Raw genomic sequence first — 27,119 nt, forward strand, 5'->3', positions numbered from 1 at the left:
GTCATGAGGAGAAAAGCGCCAAAACCATTTAGTGAGAGATAAACATACAAAGGGACTGCTGAATTCATGAGCACCTACATTAAGTGTACAGAATCTGTATTTAAGAACATTCCTGCTACATATTCTGTGCTGTCTATTTACTCAGAAAGATTAGACTAAGTGCAGGTGCAGTCTACACATTGTGGTAACCTTTATAAACCCCCTTGATATTTAAGGGTGTAAGGAAATCAGTAGTTGTTGTTGTCTTTCGGCTTTTCCCGGTTAGATGTTGCCACAGCGGAACTCCGGTCCGCTAATGATTGGCGGTAGATTTCCACAAATGCCGAGGTGCCAGCTTGACGTTCAACCTTAAACGAAGGCACGCCCATTTTTACATGTCTTTCGAACGCCCACCCAACCGCGGGGAGGACATGCAGACTCCACACAGAAGACACTTCCCGCACTCCAGCCATGAATTGAATGGGAGAACCTCTTGCTGTGAGGCAACAATGCTACCGCTGCACCACTGCGGATTGGAGGAAGAAGGTGGGAGTTATGCTTGTGTTGTCTATTTACTCAGAATGGTGTACACTTATTGCTGGCATTAATGAATCTGGCCTATTACAGAAGATCCTTTTTGAGTACAAACAATAGTTGAGGTATACTATCCCAAAACATATGCCGAACAGCAAATAATAACAAATAAATTCATTCTCTTCAGTTTTGTGCTTTCATCCTTTAGCCAAGGGCCTCATCAGAGCTAAAGCAATGCAAACATACAACACAACAAATAAATGGAATCCATGTTACACAACTCAAAATAAACAAATAGTAGTTCACATAGAGTTAAGCACTAAAATCATTGAATATTTGATAAAAATGATACATTGCTAAAAAAACTCAATCACTGTGTATACCCAAGACAAATAAAATATTAAAAGTGTTACGAATTATAAAATATAGCAAATATGCATTTATGCAGTGCATATTTCTATGTACATTCATTCTTACATATTGCTGTAAAAACACTAGATAAACACTATATAAAAATGTTATTATGACTCCCTATGCATATTATCTGACCATGTAATAAATAATATACTTTAAAATATTTTTAAAATAAAAAGTGCTATGTATGTCCATGTACTAAAACAAAAATACATATACAGCCAATCTTACAAAAGCTCGGTCAACAATGGATGTTAAAAAGTAGTTCTTAAATATTACATAAAGATTAAATATTGAATATACAATGTATATAAACAGGTACAGATAAAACCACTCACCCATATATTCAAAGATATAAATGCATAATGAATATAAAATATATCCACTAAAGTTTAGCAGTGATAGAAACAGACTTACATAATGATTTGGTTTCTATGATTTCTCTTGAGTTCTGATTTTTTTAAAACATATTATTTTCTTGATTACAATGGTAAAGGGTGTCTATGTTAAAACCGTTGAACCTTTCTGAAAAAAAACAAAAAACAAAAGTCATGAATATTCATACTTTTTAACTGGACAAGGATTTCTTAAGGGAATGTTTCAACCATAACCAAGTTACCGAGGGGCTAATGTTATGAAAGTTCCCTAATGGGATAGCAGTTAATTCAGGTTTGTACAGAGATCTTATTTCCATATTTGATAGATATTGGTGTGAGTTAATGAAGTATGTAATTAAAGACAATGACAGGCAGATGGAAAGATTAAAAAAGAAATTGCAAGCTTTACATTTTAATATTCAAAATGATGTGTTGTTTGACTCTTTTAAAAGTATGTTAATGTTTTTTTAGAAAAAGTAGATGAGCAGTGTTTTACTATTTAAAAAAAAACGAGAAAAAAGTAGAACAGGATGTGAATAAGTATGAAAATGATTTAGTATAATCAGTTCCATCATCAAAAAGGTCTTGGTTCTAAGATTAATAACCAGAGTAACACAAAATATGTTGTGTAAACAATGCATATATTAGCAATGGGGGTGATATTAACAGGTTGAAAATGAGACGGTGATGGGAAATAATGACTACAACTAAAATAATACAGAAGAGGGAAATGAATGTGATGATGGTAACTTGGACATTAACAACCTTTTAGAATGTCCCTCTTTACAGCATTATCCAACCCTATCAGAACTACATATGGAGTGTGATATAGTCATGTGAATATTATGACAGCCCATTTTAACTCATTTGAAAAGGGTTTTACTTTTATCCCTAAGGGGTAATGTAGCAGATCCCCTGATGGTTTATGAGAAAGTTGAACTTACCATACTTTTATAGCAACAATGATAAATGTGCCACAAGTAGTAGCAAAAGTGAAGAGTTTAGAAAAAAGAGCATTTTTTACTAATACAGGCTTTTAATAAGATTTGTGAATGGGAAATGTACAACATTCGTAACATATGGGAAAAAATGAAATGTAGTTTCAGTGGTGATGAGAAGAAGCTGTTATTCACTCTCTCAAAAGATACTTTGATCTGAATCATGAAACCAGACAAAGGGAGATGGACGGATTATGGCTTCTATTGACTATTTGAGTAAAATGCCCAAACTACTACAAGAGTATAAAAATATACCCAGGTTTTGAAAAGGGTGATAGACTTGGCATTAAAAAAAATATTTAATATTATAAGATTGCCTTATGCAAGGAATGACTGATGCTGACAAGTATAAGTTTTTATACCGAAAGACCTCTTATTCCCCTCCATATTTAGAATACCAACAGTTTACAGATACAGACAACACTCCTTTTAGACCCACTATTGCAGCACAAGGGTCAGAGACATAGCTTTTACTATATAGGCTCATAGGTAAGTACTAGGCTATCTGCCCATGGGCATTTATAAGCCTAGCCACAGAGTGATGGCTTTCGCCTCCCCATTAGATTAGTAACCTGGGCCTCTGTCAACAGGGCTCCTGAAGTGATCCCAGGGTAGAACTTACGATTACCCATCCACTCATCAAGATTTCTCTTGAAGAGAGTCAGAGAGGAGCTCTGTCAAATATGGATTGGGATTCTATTCCAGAGTGAGGGGAGTCGCTGGGACAGGAATCTAACCCTCCAGCATGTCCTGTTTATTGTTGTACATAGGTTCAAGTCGCTAGAACGAGTGGTTCTGAGGGATCTCGTTTTTTTGAGGTGAAGCATGTCCATTAGTTCAGGGTTTGACATGGCCCTATAGGTCAGGCATAGGTCACCTCTGAGCAGATGGTAAGTGACTGAGAAGAGCTGGAGCTTTTTTAGTCGTGCTTCATAGGGTAATTGTTTAAGGCCCTTAATCCTCTTAGTGAGGTACCTCTGTGGTCTTTCTAGTTGTTGCAGGTGTCTAGTGAGGTACATCCCAAATGGGGCATTGTACTCTATTATGGGCCTAATGAGTGAGGAGTAAAGGGGCACAATCACCTCCTTGGATCTGGATGAGAAACCCTTTGTGATCAGGTGTGCCACATAGAAGGATTTCCTGACCATTTTGGCTATGTGGTTATCAAATGAGAGCATGCTATCTACTTGGGTACCCAGGTCCCTAATTACTTCTTCTGTACTTAGTGGATTCCCATCTATATGGTAATTTGTAGGTACTTTGTTTTTCCCAAATGGGATTACTATGCATTTTTTGGCATTTAGCTTGAGGCCGTGACTTTGACACCAGGTGTTTGTCTCTGTGAGACCCTTTTGCAGGATGTCTGTGTCAGCTGGAGAGTCAATTATTGCACCCAATTTACAGTCATCTGTGAACTTGGTTAGCCACAGTCCCTCCGCCTTTGCCTGTACTTTGGAGAAATATATACCGAACAGGAGGGGTCCCAGGACTGAGCCCTGTGGGACTCCGGTTGTGACTGGTTTAGAGTCAGACATGGCGCCTGCCACTCTTACCGTGTGGGTTCTGTCTGAGAGCCAATTGGTAACCCATCTCATGACATGGGGGTTGATATTTAAGCTGGTGAATTTGTCTATGATTCCTGAGTGTGGGTTGGTGTCTAACGCCTTAGCGAGGTCCAGAAATGCTGTGTGGACCACCTTCCCTTCATCTATGGCCTTGGTGACTATTTCAAATAAGTCGACCAAGTTCAGGAGGCAAGATATTTATTCATAGAATCCTAAAACCATTCAATAATATGCATTCCCATATGTTAAAGGATTTATGGATTTTTTTTACCTAATGTTAGTGACTCATTATGGGATGAAAATGTGAGTTTTTTTAACAATGGATATGATTGACTTGTTTCTTGTATACCCTGTGACAAGGAATTAAATATGCTTATAAAGGCATTAGTTAACTTATGACCTTTAAGATACAACAAGGATAGAATTATTGGTGGCATTCATAAACATTGTCTTGAACTATATATATATATATATATATATATATATATATATATATATATATATATACATATATTTTTTTTTTTTTTAAGGTGAGCTCAATCAACAAATCAAGGGGTTGGCTATGGGAGCTGCTTACACTCCCATTTATGCAAATATTATTATGTTGAAATGGGAGATGAACTATATTTTTTCATCAAGGCTTATGTCCAGTTGGACTTTTTCTGCTACATTCTTAGGCATTGTTTGTATATTTTGGAAAAATGATGTGTCTGAAGTTGGGGTATTCATTGAGTACATTAAGCAATCAACATTTTTTGAGATTTTCATATGTACATACTCAAGACAAGGTTAATTTTTTGAATGTAACCATTACAAAAAAGGAGAAAGTTTTTTTTATTCATATATATGCAGGAAGCCAACATATTCAAAGTCATACTTGCATTTTCAGAGCTCCCATCCCCTATCACAAAAGAAAAGCCTAATCAAAGGGCAATTAGTTAGATTGTCTAGGATGATTTCTGAGACCGCCATATTTTACAAAGCAAGAGGTTTATTAATTAACACGTTTAAATAGTGGGAGCACCACTAGACATCATTGTGATGAAGTTACAAAAGAAAGGGAAAATAATAATAAATTTCAAATCATTCAAAAGGGGTGAGGGGTGTGTTGGTAATCTGCATGATCAGGGTTGTGGAAAAGAAAATGTTAAGTATTCACATCAACAGTCATGAAAAGAGCAAAATTCTAGAGGTACTGATGAGAGGAGAAAGTCTGTAGTTTGAGAAAAGGAATAGTGAAGGAGGTCAGTGAAGGTGATAGAAATGTACATGTAACTAGACAAGAATTGTGAAATAAAATTAGTTTCGAGAGGACAATGGTGCTAAAGTTTGGTATGGAATCCAATATAGCAAAGGATATTATCAGTAGAAATTGGAGTATTTTTAAGGCTGGTGATGACCTGGTGGCAGGGTTAGGTCAAGACCCCCTATTTGTATATAAAAATACCATGAACTTCAAGGACAAGTCTGAAAGAAGTGACAAGAGGGGAGATAAAGATAGAGAGCTTTGTCAAACTCTAGGCACCAAGAAATGTGGAGAATGTAAACAATGCCTGTAAATCTTTGAAGTTGATAGTGTACCCATCAAATAAGGAGATTTTTTTAAATTTAACATGGTCAGCCAACTGAGGCACATATGGGATGGTGTTTGCTCTTCTCTGTTAGTTTTGTAATTCTTTTTATATAGGTAAGACAGATCACCCCCTGTGAAAAAGAATATATGAGCACTACTATGATGTTAGTAGGCAGTACACCAATGATGTAATACAATACAGACATGTGTTGGTGTGTGGATATTTTAATAGTTTTAATTTTAGATTTGTAGTTGTAGACAAGATGTTAAGAGATCCGGGAGGGGGGGGGCAGGAAATCAAGAATGGAATATAAGGAGTTACTACAGCAACTGAGACTAAATACAACAGTGTTACTAGGGCTGAATGACCACATCTCTTTAAACAGTGTTTCCAAACTGTCTGCTTCCATACTGTAGTGGATATATTTTATATTCACTATACATTTATATTTTTGAATATATGGGTGAGTAGTTTTCATCTATATTTATTTATACACATTGTATTATTTATGTAATATTTAAGAAATACTTTTGATATCCATATTTGACAGAGTTTTTGTGAGATTGACTGCATATGTCTTTTGTTTTTATACATGAACATACACTTTTTATTCTAATAATATTTTTATAATATAGTATTTATTACACATTTTATAATGCACTAGCATATATTTTAGTAACATTGTCAGACAACAGGCTTGTGGAGTCAATAACGTTTTTACATAGCATCTAGTGTTTTTTATTGAGGCATATAAGATGGAATGTACATAGAACTATTCAGTGCATAAACACATATTTGTTATATTTTCCAATAATTCTTTTGGTGCTTAACACTATGTGAACTACTATTGGTTTGTTTTGAATTGTGTAACATGGGTTACATTTATTTATTTATTGTGTGCTTGCAGTTCTGTTTTGCTTTAGTTCTGATGAAGTCCTTGGTTAAAGGACAATGCACTAAACTTAAGTGAATAAGTTTATTTGTTATTATTTGCTGCTGTCTGGTACATGCTTTGGAGTCATATCCTGTGGTTTGTTGCGATTTGGAGTTCTTAAGTTGAATTGTCACATAGAGAGAGCTATCAATTTGAATTTTATTATCTGAAATATTGTGATTACAGATTCAATGTAGCTTAGGTGTCTAGGTGTGTATGTGACAAGTAGCCACAATCAAAGAAGAAAAGTCAAAAAAGGAGGATTGCAGTAAAAGAGAGTTTAGTTAGGGTAAACCAGTTGTAAAAAAGTGGCAACATTAGTATAAGAAGAGAAAGAGATCAAGAGTTAAATGTTGACAGAGATCCAACAATACTAAAATGTGTGTAAAACTCTTGTGAATATGTGTAAAAAGAGGTATGCAATATTCTTAGACATTATTTGTATATTTTGGAAAAATGACAAATCGAAAGTTGGGGTATTTATTGGTTACGTTAAACAATCAACAGGATTTTGAAGATTTTCATATGAACATATACAAGAGATAAATTTATTGGATGCAACCATTACAAAAAAAAGGAAAAGGTTTTTATTCAGATATATACAGAAAACCAATATATTCAGACTCTTACTTGTATTTTTAAAGTTGCCATCCCTATCACAAAAAAAAAAAAGAATCAAAGGGCAATTAGTTAAATTTTCTAGGATGATTTCCAAGGCTGCCACATTTTACATAGAAAGAAATTTATAAATTAACATGTTTAAAAGAGAGGAGGCATTCGTTAGACATCGTCATGAAAATTGCAGTTGAAGTACAAAAGAAAGGGAAAATAAATTTTGCCCCCTATTAAAAGTGAGGAGGGGTTTGCACTGTTATTCTGCATGATCAAAATTGCAAAAAAGAAGAGGTTAAAGATTCACATCATCCATAATGAAAACAGCAAAAGTCTAGAATTACTGAAGAGAATAGAAACTCTGTGGTTTGAATGAAGGAATAGTGGGGGAGGGACAACTGATTAAGCAGGAGAGAAGGTATTTGTCCTTACAGTGGAGTTCCCTTGTGTGATGGTATCACTTCATCAGTGAGGTAAGGAAAGGACATTTGGATGGTTGGTCTATAATAGAGGGGGCTAGCTTTAGTTGCATGTTTGAAGATGGCTTGGAAATTCTGTTCAGTTATTTTATGTAGAGCAATACAGTGGTGAGCCCTGCTAGCGAGATTTGAAGCAAATGTTGCTGTTTTGTTGTAGCATTGCTCTAGTCTTTGTTGTTGAGTATTATGAAAGCCTGCCTAGTACTTAACAACATTCTCCTTGGTTACCACCCTAATAGACCTCTCAGGTGAGATGACAAACAAGTCATCTATATCTCTAAACCCCAAAAAATCTCCTGGAATCAGCCTTTATTCCTACACTGTAGCAAAAAACTGGAACTCCATACCTCTACCCATCAGGTCCAACTCAAACATATACACCTTCAAACCTACTCTAAAGAAATTCTTAACTAAGTCTTGACTCTGCACTTGTTCCACTTCTGGCTAAACTTTCATCTGCCTTAACAGTCTTTCCTTTCACTTTAAATATTTAAATTTACTAACATCTGTGATCAATAGACTTATAGATTCAAATTATTTTTCTTTGTCTAGTTTGCAGCTACACTGTATTTGCATCCACCTTGTATATATACATTTCTAATCAATGTTATACTCATGAATTCCTTATAATTTTGCATTGTATGTATAAATATCATCATCTTAACTTAAGTATACTCCCACTATGACAAGCATGCATTTGTTTGTTACTGATCTTTTAAATTATGTTGTACTTTAAATGTGTCGACATTTTTAAATATGTTGAATTTTTATGTACATAGAAATTTCCTCCCCGAGCCTCCACTGAAAACGGGTTCTTATGGCCCAATCAGTTTTTCTCAGTATACAAATGTCAATAAATAAATACATGCATCAATAAAAGTTAGTATTGACCAGGGCTATACAGAGTAGACTGGGTAGGATGTAAGGATTGACTGTAGTCTTTGGGGCTTGTTCAGAGCGAGACAGAGAGCTTTTTATACTGTAAAAGTTATCTAGTTTATTATAACATTGGGTATATCAATGTCCTATTTTAATTTATTGTCCAGGTTAACTCTGAGAAGTTTGGGGCAATATCTAGGATAACACTGTTGGAAGAGGTAGTGGAAAAATTATTATGTGTGACATGACTAGATCTAGGTAAGAAGAGCATGAATTTGTCTTTCTAGCATTTAGTATTAGATCGTGTTGTTGCAGCCTGAGTTTGACTGAAGAACATGATTCCTGGGTTTTGGTTTGCAATTCATAATAGATGAGCAATAGGAAACAAGGGATTAGTTGTCTGCATACCTAGTAAGTGAGGAGAAGCCAGAAGTGATATGTAGATCATTAATAAATATATTAAACAGCAATGGGCCCAGCCTTGAGTGACACCCAAACCATTTAATTGCCTTATTAGAGAGATTGAGAGTGTTGATTTTATGGGACAGTTTAGAATGAGAAATTGTTGAATTCCTTTCAAAGATCAAAAAAGGTACTAAAAACCAAAATATTATTACATTGTAGGGGTATTTAAGAAATATTCTAAGGCAGTGGCTGCGCTGTGGTTAGGGCAAAATCTTTTTTGGGAGCTAGAGAGTAGGTGTGAAGCCCAGCTAGATATAATTTTGTAAATAATTCTATGTCATTGTAAACATTAATATGATCCACAGGTTTGTTTTAAAAATGTAAGAAAATTGTGTTGTGTGCTGAGCTTTAAGAGTGTAACTACAGTGTACCCTGCTGGAAGAAAACAGAAATGTGTATAAACTCTATGCCTATGTAATTAATGTATGTTTCATAGTAGAAATTGGGATATACAGAGTTAACTTGCAAAACTCTAAGAAAATAAGTTGATAAGTAAAGAGTTTTACAATGTGTTATAAAGTCAGTGTAGACTAGGAGTTTCTATTTTCTTAAGACAGAGATAATTACTATGTTTCACATGTAAAGTGTTTTTGTATTGCTGTGTGACTTCCTAGCAGCTGTACATCTGAGAGATAAGTATTTTTGACAGAGACATGTTAAATTCTGTTGGTATCTGTTTAGCCTGGGAACTAGATGCAAGTGTCAAATAGGGATGTCATCTAACTAACCCAGCAGTAATGTGTATTATTAATTTAAGAACTATCTCAGAGAGAAAGAGTGCATTTTGTATTTGTCCCTAGATCTGAACACATCCATTCAGCACATGTATTTGTCTGACTCTGTAAGTAAGACATTTAGGGTATAGTATCTCTTAGAGATAGATAGGAATATAGCAAGATTAGTGTAGATGTTTTCTATATTTATGTAAGGCTGTTCTACTATGTTATTTTAAAGTATTTCCTGTGATTTCTGAACTCTGTTGTTACTGTGTTGAGTTAATAAGTATTGTCTTGTGCTTTTATTATTTATTATTAAATATATTTAAACCTTTCAACTGTGGCTGGTTTTGTGTAGAGATATATAAGCTCTTAGAGTACTTGCATGTATTTGGCGATACTGTACATGCCTCTCTAGAATAGCCTTGGCCTTGGCACACTTACCAATTGCATAACAGTAACATTACACAGTAGAATTGGGCACCCTTTGGTAAGGGCCTTTATAGTAGCTGATAGTAGTGGTTGGTGGCAGTCAATACTACCTTATAGTCTGGGCAGAAGGGGACATAGCTAGTGAACCTGTGCCAGCCTTCCCCAGGAGTGTCTGTGTGTTTGTATATAAATCACACCTCAAAGTGTGTGTGTGTGTGTGTGTGTGTGTGTGTGTGTGTGTGTGTGTGTGTGTGTGTGTGTGTGTGTGTGTGTGTGTGTGTGTCAGCTACTTGGGCAGGGACATGAAGCACTGGTTGGACAGAGAGGGTGCTAGAGGTTTTGGCCCAGATTGACTGTGATCTCTGTGTGCTCTTAAGGGAAATTGTACTTTACTGTGTGTGTACTTGTTATCCTCCCAATGTGCATGTCCCTCACTGGTGTTAGTGGAGAGGATTGAGGCTCCTTGATTACTGGGCCAGTGCACGGGTGTCACAGTAGGTTTTGTCTAAAAGGTATCGTAGTAATTATGAGCAAACACACCTTCAAATATCTGTTATATTGGCACTAGTTTGGAAGAAGTAGGTGGCAGTTTTTTGATGGTTGTGGTTGAGATAGACTGTAATGAGAAAACAACAGAGGCAACAGGATTACAGTGGAATTGAGTAAACAGGTTGTGTTGATGAAGTGGGAGGTAAAGGAGTAGGCTATGTTATTGTCAGAGACATTGGGCACAATCAGTAATCAGCAGTCTAAAATATTGTTATTACATGTTGGAATATCAGTTTGCTGAGACAAAATGCTCAAGGAAACATATCCAATAACTCACCATTAATGAATGAGTAGACAGCACTATCCCTCCAGCCTGTGTGTGGGCAATTCAAGTCACTTAGTAACCAGATCTTGTAAGAATGCTGTTTTCTGCACCAGATTAGGTTTGGGACTCCTATAACTAGCAATCAGATTTATACATTGACTACACTTCTGAGGTTCCAGGATAACCATGATAATTTCAATGTTGTTGCATCTGTTTAATTTGGCCAAAACTGAATCATGTACAAAAATGAGAACCTCATCTTTTGATGTCAGTTTGTAGATACTCATTTTTTGGAAATCTGATTTTATCAGTGTTGTTACACTCTCAAGTGTTGGTACACACCAGAACTCTAAAGTCATAATAATGAGCAAGAACTTGAAGCTGAGCTGCTTTCTTATTTAGACTACTGCCATTTGCATATTAAACCTTTAAAAGTTTATTAGTTCTTCTACGCTTTGTACTGATAACATTTGATTTATTGACAGTCCTAAAAAATACTTTGCAATGGTTAAAACATGTTTTGTAAAATGTTTGCCACCAGAATAATTCAAGTTGAGCCCATCAGGTGAAACAAATTTAGGATAATAAAAGAATGCTTCCCAATCTAAGATTAACGTCATACTGTTCCTTACAGAAAAATCACTCTGCCTCTTGTTGAACAAAAGAGCTGTTGTCAGTCGTTAGACTATCAGATTATGGAATGGGATAAATTCATTAAAACATACTAAGTTTACAGCAGATTTTAGATATCACAGATAATGGTTTATAAAAATGAAACACGTTAAAAGTTATAGAATATGTTTTGGCGGGACGACTTCCTAATTTCGAAATGTCACAATCCTGAGATTCATAAAACTGAGGCCATAATCTCGAGGTTGTGAGATCTCGAAACTAAGAAATGAACTAAAAAAAAAAAAAAAAGAAAGAAAGAAAACATGTAAAACCATGTTTTTGCAGGGGGCAAGCCCCCTGCACCCCTTCAACTTAAATATACTAACTCCAAGATCGCACTACAGTGAAGAGAATGGTAATGTTCCCATTCTGCACCGTATAGCGATGTCTATTATCGTTCTCTTCACTGTAGTGCGATCTTGGAGTAAGTATATTTAAGTTGCAGGGGGGTGTGGGGGGTGCAGGGGGGGACATGGTTTTACGTGTTTTCTTTTTTTTTTTTTTTAGTTCATTTCTTAATTTTGAGATTTCACAACCTTGAGATTGTGGCCTCAATTTTATGAATCTGGGGATTGTGACATTTTGAAATTAAGAAGTGGACCTGTTTTGGCATATGATAGACTATTTATACCTCTAACTCAGAGGTACATCTGTGGCATAATGGTGCCCCTCAGCTATGCTTGTCTGGTGATTTTGTGATAGGAACACGATTTTATAATAATAATAATAATAATAATAATCCTATTTGTTAACCAGGTAGGCCCACTGGCACACAGTCCCTTTTCAGGGGCACCCTGGAAGGGTGATTAGTAATGAATTTGACATGCTTTTAGATTATATCAAGAAACCATACTCAGCTTTTAAATTTGAGGCACAGTTTAGTTAATCACAATTTTTTTCTACATCTGTGGATCTACAAGAACTAGCCATTATAGAAAATGTATTGTTAGAAATACATGTCAGTAGTGTATGACAGAAGAATGCCAAAGAAGCTAAAATGTAATATGTACAAAACAGTGGTATGACCAGTACTACTGTAGGTACAGAAACCTGGACAGTAAAAGCAGAACAGCTGAAGAAGCTAGAGGTGCTAGAGATGAAGTGATTGAGACAGGTGGTAAGATGCACACTGTTTGACAGACAAAGAAATGATGATATCAGAGCAGAAGCCAAAGTAGCTCCAATTGCAGAGCAGATTAAAAAGAACAGATTACAGTGGTTTGGAAGCACGTGCAGAAAAGCAGAAGACAATTTGGTGAAGAATATTTGGGATAGACAGGAAGAAGGCAAGAGGAAATTATGGCATCCAGAAAAGAGATGGATGGGTTGTGTGAGAGAAGACCTGTGGCAGTCAGGCATGACTGTCAGAGAAGATAGGAGAGTGGCACTGAATCAAGACAGATAGTGGCACTGACACAGCATCCTGCCTCCATGTAGAAAATGGGAAAAGGGGGAGGGTTGATGATGACAACAATGATGATGACGTTGATGCTTGAAATACATTACCAAGATCTGACAGCTGTCAGTCTGCTCCATGTAGGTCATAACAACCACAAACCACAGCTAACTGGAGTGAATAAAATATACAGTTGTAGTTAGTCTGCTCATATTAAGATTGCTGAGATGTATGTTAAGTTTCTAGGGAGAGGATATGGTCAACAAATTATTAAACTGCACAGAAATAGCTTAGAATAAATGGACAGGGCTGAATTATTATTTACTAGATGAGAACAAGATACAGCAAGAGATTAGTGGCTAGTGACCACAGAGACAAGATAGATTCAGAAATATGTTTTGTGACTACTTAGAATAAAATTGCAGGGGTAGTCAAGGAATGTATTAACAAATATTGGAATATGTTAATGCAGAGCCATAGCTAAGGTAAAGCAAAAGGATACAGCAGCCCCAAGCACCCCAGTTAGGGGGCAAGAAGAGCGGCTTTTCTGAAGTGTCAACCACTCATTGGCTTCTTATTATGCATTTAAATAGCAGTACTTGTGCTTTCAGCACTGTTTAAATGCTTAAACAGTCAATATGTGAAGACAGCAATGACCTGTTATGTAAGCACATAACAGCTCGTTGTCAGATTCACACACTGACTTATGTAAAAGAAATTTCAAACATAGATCATAGCAAAGAGGCAGTTGTTTGTTTCATTGTATGAATCTAAGTAGCTGCCTTGAACAAACCAAGATCATTTGAATACCTGTTAAAGATATTATTTGTCCTCAGCTTTGGTTGAAGACCTTTTTTTGGCTCCTCAACTTTTGTGTCATTGGTGGGTGATGGAAGACATTAGTATGAGGGATAGTCCAGGGCACTGACTGACCCAGCTACACGTCTCTATTTCTGGTTAGTTTGATATTAAGAAGCACTTAGTACTCTTGTTCATATTTGATGACTAGACTTACAACCCCAGGGAGGCCTTTTTAAGCTTCCCAAATGTAATGTATCTGGCAAATTTTGATACTTAGGGTTATTTTAAGGGATATATATATATATATATATATATATATATATATATATATATATATCGGCTGGGGGCATGGGATGTCAAGCATTTACAGGCTGCTTCTGTCTAATAGAGACACAGATTCCAGATCAGGGGTAAATTTCCTACACTCTATCTACTAGTCCAAGTTACACTTGAAATGGGTTTGGGAAGGATTCTGATTCACATAGATGCCTATTCCAGGGAAAGAGTAGTCTCTGAGATAGATACCTCTCCTTCCAACATATCCTATTTATGTTGCAGACAAGGTTTAGGTCCCTAGATCATGTAATTCTAATGATATTTGTTTTGTGAATGTGCAACAGGTCCATTAGAGTAGGATCAGAAGATGTTTTGCAGGCCAGGCATAAAGTGCATTTCAGCAGTCTGTTGGAGACCTTGTACAGGGATAGGCCTTTCAGGTGGTCTACTTAGGACATGTTGTTTACACCATGTATTGTTTTTGTGAGGCACCTTTGTGGATGCTCCAGTTGTTATATATGCCTGGTCAGGTAAATACCAAAGAGGGCACTGTAATCACTGATTGGTCTGATGAGGGCTGAATGCAGTGGAACAATGACATCCTTGGAGCCAGATGTCATATCCTTGCCTATAAGTTCTACAACATGGAATTATTTCCTTACTACTGTAGACACATGGTCGTTAAAGGCAAGGTTACTGTATACATACATTCCCAAACCACTGACCACTGTGTCTATTCTCATGGGTTGTATTATCAATGTGGTAGTTTCGAGGTGGTAGCCATCTTCCCAAAGGATACTATTATGCATTTCTTGGCATTGAGTTTTAGATCATGGCTCTGTCATCAGCTATTAGTGTGTGTCAGGCCTTTTAAGGGGTATTTGTGTCTTTGTGGGATTCAATGACTACATCTAGTTTGCAATCATCTGTAAAAGTGGTCAGCCCAAGGGCCTTGATGTTGGCCTTAACTTCAGAGCAATAGATGCCAAAATATTCTTGCCCCAGAAACGAGCCTCGAGGGAGTCCACAAGTGACTGCTGTCATTGTGTAGGTAGAGTCCCCCTATCCTAACCTCTTAGGTCCTATCTGTGAGCCAGCTGGCTATCCAGTGACTGACACAGAGGTTAAGCCTAATTTTGTGAGTTTGTTTACAATGTCTAATTGGGGTATTGTGTTGAATGTTTTGGCCATTTCAAGGTAGGCAGTATTCACTATTTAGCCCTAATCCATTGCTTTGGTGACTTTTTCAAAGAAGTCCACCACCATAAGTAGGCATGACCTGTCCTTGATAAAACCAAGGTGGGCATGGCAGATAGGAATTGTAGGTGTTAAAATTAGATTCTAATAACAGACTATGAAACAGCCATTTAAAAGAAAAAAACAAGCTATTTGAATGTTAAATGTCTGGTCACATGTACAAGATAAGGCATTTAATGCACCGATAGTAGCATGTTTTTAGAATAAGGTATTTTAGTAATTGTCAGTCCCAGTCCACATGACAACTTGCACTTGTGCAACCTAATTCCCAGGCAACACCAGTAGATTTTACAGTCAACACTACCCAATACACTTCACATATGAGGGACGGCAGAGTTAGTAAAATATATACATAGATTTGGCACACTCATGTTCCGAGTGCAAGTTCATGCTTAAAGCTATTAAACAACTAGAATGAGAACCCTAAACATGGAGATCTGGATAACAGGTTAAAATTAGGAAATATTCTGGATTTTTTCACAGAAAGTATAGAAAATAAAGGCCATAGATGTCCATGTGTTTGTGTATAGATAGATAGATAGATAGATAGATAGATAGATAGATAGATAGATAGATAGATAGACAGACAGATAGATATCAAAGCTGCTAAATTATTTATTGAAACTGTTGCATTGTGGTATGCAAGTATACCGACGCTGTTAAACTGGTTACTGAATGTTACATTTGTCTATTTAGGAGGACATCTAGTGGTCAAAATAAAAACTGCATGCTTTTTCTTTATGTTGAAGACCAGGTTAACAGTATATTTTGAACAGTTTTATCACTGTTTTGTAAAACATCAATTGACAAAGCATGCAAAGCTTCAAATGACTGAACATAAAAGAGAAAATGCACAAAACATTGAATACTACTAACAATGAATGCAAAAAAAATGATTAATTCTTTCCCACTAGAAACTCTCTAATTCAGTAAATCCCAACCACTGATCACTTAAACCCAGGACAGTTACTTGTGTTAATGTGTATGGCTGGAGTTATGAGCAGGGGTGAGTTTAGGGATAGGGTTAGACTTAGATCACATGAGTAAGGGTAGGGCAGGTGGGTTTCACATTTTTTTTAATAGTGTCCTTGGTTAGGATGTATATCTATATGCCTCTGTGTATGTATGCATATATATATATATATATATATATATATATATATACATATATATATATATATATATATATATATACATATAGATATAGATATGGATATATATAGATATACATGGATGGATTAACTTCTTAATTTCGAAATACCAAAATCTTGATGTTCAGAATATCGAATTCAGAACCTCGAGATCCTGGAATCTCAAAATTAAGAACCCCACCCAAAAAAGCAGTCAACACATCACAAAACATGCACCCCCCCGCTACTTAAATATATCAACTCTGAGGTCGCACTACAGCAAGGAAAAGGGAAATCTCCTGTTCCATGCTGTATGCCGATCTCCATTCAGGATTTCGAAGTTTTAAAACTTTGATCATATGAATTTCGAAGTTTTAACCTTAGAAATCCTATAGGGGACCCACATGGATATATGGATCCCTATCAGCTGATTCAGAAACTCAAAATTTGAAATTCATATGGCTGAGACCATATGATCGAGTTTTTGAAAACTTGAAGCTTTTGAGTGGAGAGTTTGGTACAGGAAGGATCGGGAAATTTAACCTTTTCTTTACTGTAGTGCGATCTCGAAGTTGGTATATATAATTTGCAGGGGGTGGGGTACAAGGTGGCTTACACCCATGCATAAACATGAGTCTTCGGAAACTCGATCAAATGGTCTCTTCCATATGAATTTTAAGTTTCTGAAAACTCTATCATCTGACATAGATCCACATATATATATATATATATATATATATATATATATATATATATATATATATATATATATCTGTATACATATACACTATAGCTATATGTGTGCATGTGTGTATGTATGTATATATATATATATATATATATATATATATATATATATATATATATATATATATATATATATAGATTAATACTACATATCATAGTATTAAAGTAATTAAATAAACTTAAAACAGATGAATATATACTTTACTTCAGAATTTATTAAAACAAACAGGTTAGTGCTTTCATCCTTGTCCTCAATAGGACTTCATTAGACAAACATTACATAATGCAGATGCACTCAATAATCTCAAGTGACATGACCACTTATCTCAATTAAATTACTACACTTTAAGGTAGACTAAAACCAGCCCAGCTTAACTTAGCTTTCTGTTCTTTAACCCAAGTTTCTAAGAAATTACCTCATTTCATCCTGACTGAACTTTGTTTTAATAAATGATATACTAAAGTGTACAATCCAGTGTTTGAGTCTATAGTATGTATTAGTATATGTGTATATATGGGTCTACTTCAAAAATCTAAAACCCATAACTTCTATTTTCATGACATCGAGACCAGAACATCTAAAACCCATAACATCGAATTTCATAAGATCGAAAATGTGCATCAGAACATTGAACACTACAAATCACATGAAAATAACATCCCCTCCACATGTAATGACACCAAACTAACAAACACACTTTTTACTATGTTTCTGCAGGGGGGGCAAGCCCCCCTGCACCCCCATAAATTAAATATACCAACTCCGAGATCGCACTACAATGGGAAAAAGTTAATTTCCTAACCCCACTGTATCAAGCCCCCCTGCAGAAACATAGTAAAACGTGTGTTTGGTAGTTTGGTTTCGTTATATGTTGAGGGGATGTTATTTTCATGTGATTTCTAGTGTTCGATGTTCTGATGCACATTTTAGATGTTATGAAATTCGATGTTATGTGTTTTAGATGTTCTGGTCTCAATGTTATGAAATTAGATGTTTTGAAGGGGACCCATATATATATATATATATATATATATATATATATATATATATATATATATATATATATATATATATATATATATATATATATGGATTCACTTGAGAATCTCGAAAAACTGAAATACCGAATTTCAGTTTTCCGAAATTCAAATCCCGAAACTTTACAAGCCCGAAACACCACAAGCGCGAAACTTAAAATCTCGAACATACACTACAAACACAACACACACACATACACACACTCCCCCCCCACAATCAAACATAAAATCACCCCCACACCCCCTACTTATATATTCTAACTCCAAGACCGCACAATCACACACACAAAGGTAACTCACACCCATATATTTCACAGCCCCTTGCACACACACATCACAACCAAAACACACAGTAACATACACTACAGCCCATAACCTACACACTCATACAGACTTACCTGCACTTAGATCCATTCATACACCACAACACCAGAAGCTCCAAGTGTCGGGATTTCAAATTTCTTGCTTCTGGTGTTTTGCAATTTCAACTCTCGGGCTTAGAATTTCGGAAAACTGAAACTCAGTATTTCAGTTTTTCGAAATTCTAAAGGGAACCCATATATATATATATATATATATATATATATATATATATATATGGATTCCATACATTTGGTTGAATTACACTTAGTCGAAAATGATTCCAGGCTTTTCACTTCACTGAAAGTTCACTTGACTGAAAGCTCACTTGGTCGAAATTAATTTGGTCGAAAATGGAATATAGCTCCTGCCCCACTGCAGTGCAACCCTGGAGTGAGAATATTAAATAAGGGGGGTGTGGGGGGCACAGCCCCCCACATTATGCCAATAGTTTTTACTAAGTATATATATATTAATGCATTTCTAATGGATATACCTTCTTATAATAGTGAATACATTAAAATTATTATTATTATAATCATATATTATTATAAATATAGATATGTGTGTGTATGGGTCTACTTTGTTTCGTTGAATCTCATTTCACTGGATTTCATCTCACCCTAACCACTTTGCTGAAAACTCAAATTACTGAAAACTCATTTCACTGAACTGCAGTTAGTAAATATGGCACTGTGTAGAGTACTGTAAGGCAAGTAAAAAGTGTATGCCCTTTTCCCCACTGTAGTGCAATCCTGGAGTTAGTTTTATATATATATATATATATATATATATATATAGTTTTGGGGTGAACAGCCTCCCACATTGGGGGGATGTGGGGGGGGGGCGTAACCAGCCACTTAGTTTGAGAAGATATCATCTTCTGGAGAGAGTTATTCATTGGTGTTGCTTGGTAAAATACAATATAAAACAAACAAGGTGGGGGGCTACACCCCCCACATCCCCCTAACTATATATTCTAACTCAGGTCCTGGACTGAGGTCCTGAATGTGGACTGTAATTGGAAGGCAATTGTTTAATTAATTTCTTACATGTTTATATAATTGAATGTATTTATTGGTTGTCTCCTTGAAGGCTTGTTCATAGCCGAGGCGCCAGAGTTAATAAATTTTGTGTTTTTATCGGGTCCCTGACTTTGTGGTTTTGTATTTATCTGTGCTTTTCCAGCTTTTTGTGGCTTTGCTGCAGCCCTGAAGTACCCCACTGGTGAATGGTCTCTCAGTGGAAGTGGTCTCAGCACTCCAGACTTTTTGGGTCCTGTCTGTGAGCCTGCTGGCAATCCAATGAGTTATGTAGGGATTTATGCCCAGTTCAGTGAGTTTGTCAACTATACTCGAGTGGAGTATTGTATCAAACTCATCTAGGTAGGCAGTGTTCAGCATTTTCCATTCATTCAATGCCTTGTTGACCTTCTCAAAGTCCATCAAGTTTAGTAGGCATGGCCTTCTATTGACAAAGCCAAAGTGGATTGTGTCCAATGTCTGAGGGCTACCTATCTCTTTGTTGATCATTTCCATGACAATCCATGCAATGGCTTTGCATATTAGACTTGTCAGAATAATGGGTCTGTAGTTTCTTGGGTCAGTTGATGGTCCATCTTTGTGAAGGGAGATAACTTTTGCAGTCCTCCACTCTTGCGGTACAAAGCCTGTTTTGAGGCTATAGTTGAAAAGTGACTCAAGTGGTACTGATAGGTCATGTTTCAAGTTGTTTAGGAGGCACACTGGTATATTGTCAGGGTCCATTGAGGATGTGTTTTTGGCTTTAATGAGCAGTGCCAGAACCTGCTTCCAACTAGTAGTTGGGGTTTTATGCTAGTAGGTATTTCATGGGGAGAGATGAGGGAGGGGGCGGGGGTAAAGTTTGAGCTGAATTTGCCAGCCAGTAGATTTGTTATGTTTGTTTATTTATTTATTTATTTACATTTGTTTACCGGGAAATTCTGACTGGACTCAGGTCCTTTTTCAGGGGATGCCCGGGGAGAAAAGCTCTGCTCAGTGAAGGTAGAACCATTGACTACCAGTTTGACACACTTCTGTGTGCTGCCTTTGAGGTTATAAACACAGTTGTAGAAGGCCTTGTGGTTGACTTCAGTCTGTGAAGCTATCCTGACCTTGTAATTGTTCTTGTTGAACTTAATTAGTCCTCTTAGTTTCCTGTTTAGTTTATTAAGACAGCTTTTATCATTATGAGACTTGCTCTTCCTGATTTCAGCTATGACTTTTTTCCCTTTTGTTATATACCCTATTATGGTTAGCATTCCAACAGTGTGGTTTGTTTTAAGAGTTTGTTTTGAGCTTACCTCTAATAGGCACATAAGCCTCTATATAGCCATCTACGTTGGTTGTATTGGGTCTGTGTGAACTAATGCTGTCCAGGAAGGGCTGACACAGAATAATAGCTTGTATCAGAGCCATGGACTAAAACTAAATGCCAAGAAATGCATATTAGCATCCTTCAGGAAGTCATTAGCCCCTGGTAACTATAAGATTGACAAAACACTCCTAAGAGCTGACCAAGAAGTCAGGAAGTTGGAAATACACATAGATGGTAATCTACCCTTTGACCATAACCTATTTTCAGTAGTGAGGAAATAATTTTATGTCATGCAACTTAGAAACATGAGTATGGCATCTAGGTCCAAGGAGGTAATTGTTTCACTGTATTCAGCATTCATCAGGCTTATCATTCTACAATGCGCCCTTTGGTTTATACCTAACCAGGCACATCCAGCAGTTGGAATGTCCACAGAGGTTCCTCACTGAAAGAATACAGGGCATACGTATCATGTCCTCTGTAGACCACCTCAAAGTCCTATCCCTGTATTCTGTCTCCTACAGGCTGTTGAGGGGAGATCTATGCCTGGCATAGAAGGCATTGTCAGACCTCACCTTGATACAATTCAACAGTAACTTGGAAAATTGGATGAGGAACGGGAATTCTATCCCTGGTTTGGCACTTATGTCTCTAATGGACACAGGCAGCCTGTAAATGGTTCATCTCCCAGGTCCCTGCTTACACTTATCAAGGGTACCAGAACTTGTCAAAGAGTTAGGATGTATGGCTAGGCTTAAAAAGACTCTTATGGTCATTAACCTAGTACATACCTATGAACTTATAATTCTGCATATGTTGCTGTGAACTCAGAGTTAGGAGGGGCATTGAATTTTGACAGCTATCACTAATAAGATGCTGTTTACTTTGGAATAGTTCTTAACTGTTACAGGATTTTCTGGGGTTATCAAGTTGATTTTTATTTCAAAGGAGACAGTTTTGTAGTCCAACCTTACACTCCCATGCACATGTGCTTGGAGCCATGAGTCTGGCAAAGGAATGCATGAATGTCAAGTATCACAGGTGTGCAGAGGTGTGCAGTTACACACAGCTCAGCCTAAGTTTGCATTGCACCTTGTCTGTCAACCAGCAGAAGGAGAACTGCAAGGAGCATCATAAAACTTCTAATCTCATATGCAATGATGGCTGCAGCAACTGGCCTTTGCTTCTCTGTTTCCTCATGTCTTCCAAAACCAGGAGAGTGGAGAATGACTGGACCAATTAGGGACAGAGCTAAATGTATGAAAGAAATAAGAGGAGTGAGAGAAGTGAAAGAAAAAAGTTTTAAAAAGTTTAAAGTACAAAAATTACACAAGGAAAAATAGTATTTATAAGAATACAGACATAAAACTCTAGAAACTATATAGATAATACTGGTGGTGGTGCTGCGGTAGCATTGTCGCCTCACAGTAAGACATTGTCCTGTTCAATTCTCAGCTAGACCATCTTCTGTGTGGAGACATGCGTGAATGGGCGTACCTTCATTGAAGGTTGTGCATCAGGGCTGGTAACTCGGCACGTAAAAATCTACTGCCAATCATTAGCGGACCGGAGTTCCGCTGTGGCGACCCCTAACCGGGAAAAGCCGAAAGACACAACATAGTAAATAAAAAAGACTGCTTTGTACAAATTGATTAGATTCATTGTAAGATGTATTTATTTATCTGTAATCTTTGATTTACAGCAGCATTTGAATCTTTAATTAAGGGTGTTTTTTTTATTTATTTTGATTTATTTATTAATTATGTGGACTGGTCCCTGAACCCTTTTTAACCACAAACTAGGCCAAAAAGACAAGAGTAAATGCAACATATGCATTTACAGTTTAGTGTAGCTGGTCAATCAGCATCTTTTAGAGAAATGGCAGAAAACCAGAGTATCCAGAGAAAGCTCACACATATATGGAGAAATATGCTGAACTTCACACAGACATTGGATAGATGTGAGGAGTAAACTCCAGGCCCTGCAGCTGAGAGGGAAGTACCTTACCACTAACCCACTGTGATACCCAGTTTTAACCACATCAAAATTCCATCATTAGAGAGGATCTTAATGCTGACAGATAATAAATTACGTCATAAGGTGAAATATGCAGCTAGATTTAATACTTTATTCTAGGGTGTAATATGAGAATGGCAAAAAAAATATTTATTGCTTTTGTTTACTGTGAGAGTCTGAATGGGCTGTTCTAACCCCTTTTCAGCAGAAGCCCAGGGGAAAAAAAGCTCCAGAGAATTATTGTAGCAGTACAACACAATAGAATGCAATCTAATTAAGTACAATAGTACAATAAGCAGTTCACTACAATAATTAATTAATCCTTTCTTGACTGGATTAGGCCCACTAGGCTCATGGTTTTTTTTTGGTGGAGACCCCTGGTGGTATTTCTACTATTAGGGGAAATTTGACCAACACATCACAGAGCTTCCCATGCTCTTTATGATAGGTGTCCTGTGATCTTTTATAGCCACCTGAGCTACAACCAGGTCAGGAAGATGGGACCTTGGTTTAACATCTCTTCTAAGGGACAACATACTCAGGAGTGCAGTGACTCACTTAATACTGCACTGCAGTGCCAGCAATCCAATCACCAGGAGTGGGAACAGAACCCACAGCTTTCTGGTCTTCCAATACCAAATGTGAATATGCTGCTTTTTGCACCTCTGAGCCTTTCTTATACAACTTAACAAAAGCAGAAAAGCTCAGTGAGGTACCGAAAGCTAAAGTACGAAGATTCTAGTAACTACTGTATGTGCAATATGCTGCAATGATAGAAATCTAATCCAGGTTATAGAACAAAATTAAATACAATGGCTAAATAAGAGGATCAAGTTGGTTTGAACAGTGTTTTTTTGAAGACATTTTGCAGTTCAGCAAAATCTTCTAGATTCGCAGTTAGGAGATTAATGAGATGTCTCAATGAAGAAGCTGTATTTTAGCTTTCTAGCTAATAAAAGATGACGATCTTGGCCCAGCAGTTTGCGTATTAGGAAGCATGTATTTTGAAAGATCTAAGAGTAATATACAGTTGTTTAGGCCTTTATAATATCGCACAGTGATATTTAATTTCTGGGAAAATTAACCTTAACTATAGAAATTTTACTAAATGCTGTCTATAGTCCCTAGTTGTTTATAGATGAATTAGTCACAATAAAGGGCAGTACACATTCCATTTTAGGAATGAGCCTTCTGTTACTTACTGTGAAATTGTGATCCTTCATCAGTAGACAGGATAGGTGACAATAGGGACAATCAGGTCCATGTATTTTATTTAATATTTTGTACATGAACAGAAAAAGGCAGTGGAAGACCAATATACCTACGTTAGCTCCCACTCCCCCCCAATGCCCTTCCATGTGAAATCCCTACCAGCATAATCCCCTCCAACTGTCACCAGGGAGCAGATCATAGCGGCAACCACTAAGGACAAAAACACAACCTCAGTGGAGCCTGACAACATCCCAGGTTGCCTCCTAAATACCTGAAACATGACTTATTTGGACATCTTGAGTTACTTTTTAACTACAGCCTCAAAATAGGCTAAGTACGAAGTGTATGGAGAATGGCAGTGCTTACCCCTTCACAAGGGTGGACTACAAACTGACTGTGGGAACTACAGACCTATTAGTCTGTCTAGACTAATAAGCAAAGCCATGGAACAAATTATCATGGAAATGATCAACACAGACACTGGCAAGATACAGACACCGGATCCATCTCAATTTGATTTTCTCAAGGGAAGGTCATACCTACTTAACCTGGTAGACTTCTTCAAGAAAGTAACTGAGGCAATGGATGAAGGGAAAATGGTGCATTCTGCCTACCTAGATCTGGCTAAGGCATTTGATACAATACCACACTCAGGTATTGTTGTCAAACTCACCAAACAAGGCATAAATCTATATATAACTAGCTGGATTGCAAGCTGTTTCTCAGATAGAACTCAAGAAGTCAGGATTGGTGAGACCACCTCCACCATGAGGCAGGTCACCAGGACAGTACCATGGGGCTCCATGCTGGATCCACTCCTGTTCAGCATCTACTTCTCAAAGGTCAAGGCTAATATCAAGGGTCTCTGGTTCACCAGTTTCACAGACAAATGCAAATTGACAGCTATCATACATTCCCCATGACACCAACATCCTGAAAGACAGTCTAATGCAGAAAAATGAGTGGTACCGAAGGCACAGATTAAAACTCAGTGCAAAGTGCATTATAGTAACTTTTGGGAAATTGTCCACCCAGGCAAATTACTCCATTGATAAGACACCCCTAAGAGTTGACCCAGTAGTTAGAGATCTGACAACGTATGTCGACAGTAATCTGGCCTTTGACCAACACTTAGCCAAGGTAGTAAAAAATTAATTCTACGTCACCCAACTTATAAATAAAGGTATGACATCCAGGTGCAAGGAAGTCTTAGTATCCCTCTTCTTGGCCCTTATCAGACCCATCATTGAGTACAATGCCCTCTTCAGCATGTACTGTCTATGCATATGCAACATTTGGGAACTCCACAGAGATTCCTTACCAAGAGAATCTACGATATTAAGAAGTTATGTCTTACCATAATGTTCCATGTTAGTTGTCTTCTTCTCACCTTCTTTCTTGCTGGATGGGTTTGGAGCCGATCCTCGGCTCTGACTCGGCCTATACTATAGCTCGAGAGCTATTTTTACCGGCTCGAGGCAGCCCTATATCCCACAATACCATGCGCTAACTCCCCAGATCTCGTTTGGAAGCTAAGACATAGTATAAAAAGTAATATTATAATAATAATATTATAATCCTCTTTTACGAGTACAGGTTACCTGCTAGTAACACTAAGGATACCATGAAAGACGCAACATATTGTATCTCCAGAAATGGAAGGACTCAGAACCTCGAGTCTATCCAGGCTAGGGGCAGGAGGGAGGGCGAAGAAAGAAGGCGAGAAGAAGACAACTAACATGGAACGTTATGGTAAGACATAACTTCTTAATGTTAAGTTGTCATTCTCACCTTCATTCTTGCTGGATGGGACAGCGTCCCTAGCATCTTAGTCCTGGGTGGCTCAACGGAACAGACTCCTGAGTACAGTGGAACCAAAATCAGCTCTATTTCTGGAGGCTAGATCAAGCTTGTAATGGACAATAAAGGTATGTTTGGACGCCCATGTAGCTGCTGCACAAATGGCATCTAGTGGTAACCTTGCTTGAAAAGCCGTTGAAGTTGATAGTGCCTTGGTTGAATGAGCTTTAGGCCTAGAGGGTAGTTGCTTGTGTCTCAAATCATAGATCAAGGTAATAATAGATGTCAGCCATCTGGAAAGAGTAACTTTCGATACTGGAAACCCTTTCTTGCCTGCAGCATAAGAGAGGAAGAGCTGGTCTGACTTTCTGAATTGTTTTGTCCTGCCTAGGTAATACCGTAATTGGCGATGAACATCTAATGAATGTAATTTTTGTTCAGCCCTGTTGGTATAGTCTGGGAAAAAGACGGGCAAATCAATGGAGTGGTTTAGATTGGCTTCCGATAACACTTTTGGTAGGAAGGAAGGGTTTGTTCTGAGAGTTACCCTATCTTTATGAAAAAACAAATAGGGAGGACGGACAGACAAGGCTTGAAGTTCCGATACCCTTCTGGCAGATGTTATAACTACTAAAAACAGCGTTTTCCAAGAAAGAAGTTTGAGGGAGCAAGAAGCTGCCGGTTCAAAAGGTGGTAGAATTAGTGAAGTTAGAACTAAATTCAAATCCCATTGTGGGGGTGGATCTTTGACTGGAGGTCTGAGCAACAAAATGCCCTTGAAAAAGGCTTTACAGAGTTTGTGGGACATAATATTTGCTTCTGAGAGTCCAACATGAAAATTAGCAATGGCCACTAATTGTACCCTGATAGTGGCCAATGATGACCTCGAATGAAAAAGCTCCGCCAGAAAGTCTAGAACCTCATGAATGGGTGCATGGAAAGGATCTAAGGATCTAGTTTGTGCCCAGTGTGAAAAACGCTTCCATTTACTCGCATAAGTCTTCCTAGTACTGGACTTATGGGAAGCCAGAATGATATCACGAACAGGAGGAGAAATAAGGGGAAGCCTGGCTATGGCTGGAAGTGGAGCAACCAAGCTGTGAGGTTGATGGAATGTAGAGACTGATGCAGCTTGCCCGTGAGGTGGGTCAATAGATCCGGAAGGGGTTCCAGATGCCAAGGCTGTTCCAGTAGGTATTTGTGCAGGAACAAGAACCAAACTTGTCGAGGCCAAAACGAGGCAATGAGGATCATTTTGGATCTCAATGTGGTTGCTTTCTGAATTAGTTGCAGGATCAACGGAAA

This window comes from Protopterus annectens, chromosome 3.part1 (assembly GCF_019279795.1).
Source record: "Protopterus annectens isolate FY-2018-M chromosome 3.part1, PAN1.0, whole genome shotgun sequence".
NCBI classification, from domain to species: Eukaryota; Metazoa; Chordata; order Ceratodontiformes; family Protopteridae; genus Protopterus; species Protopterus annectens.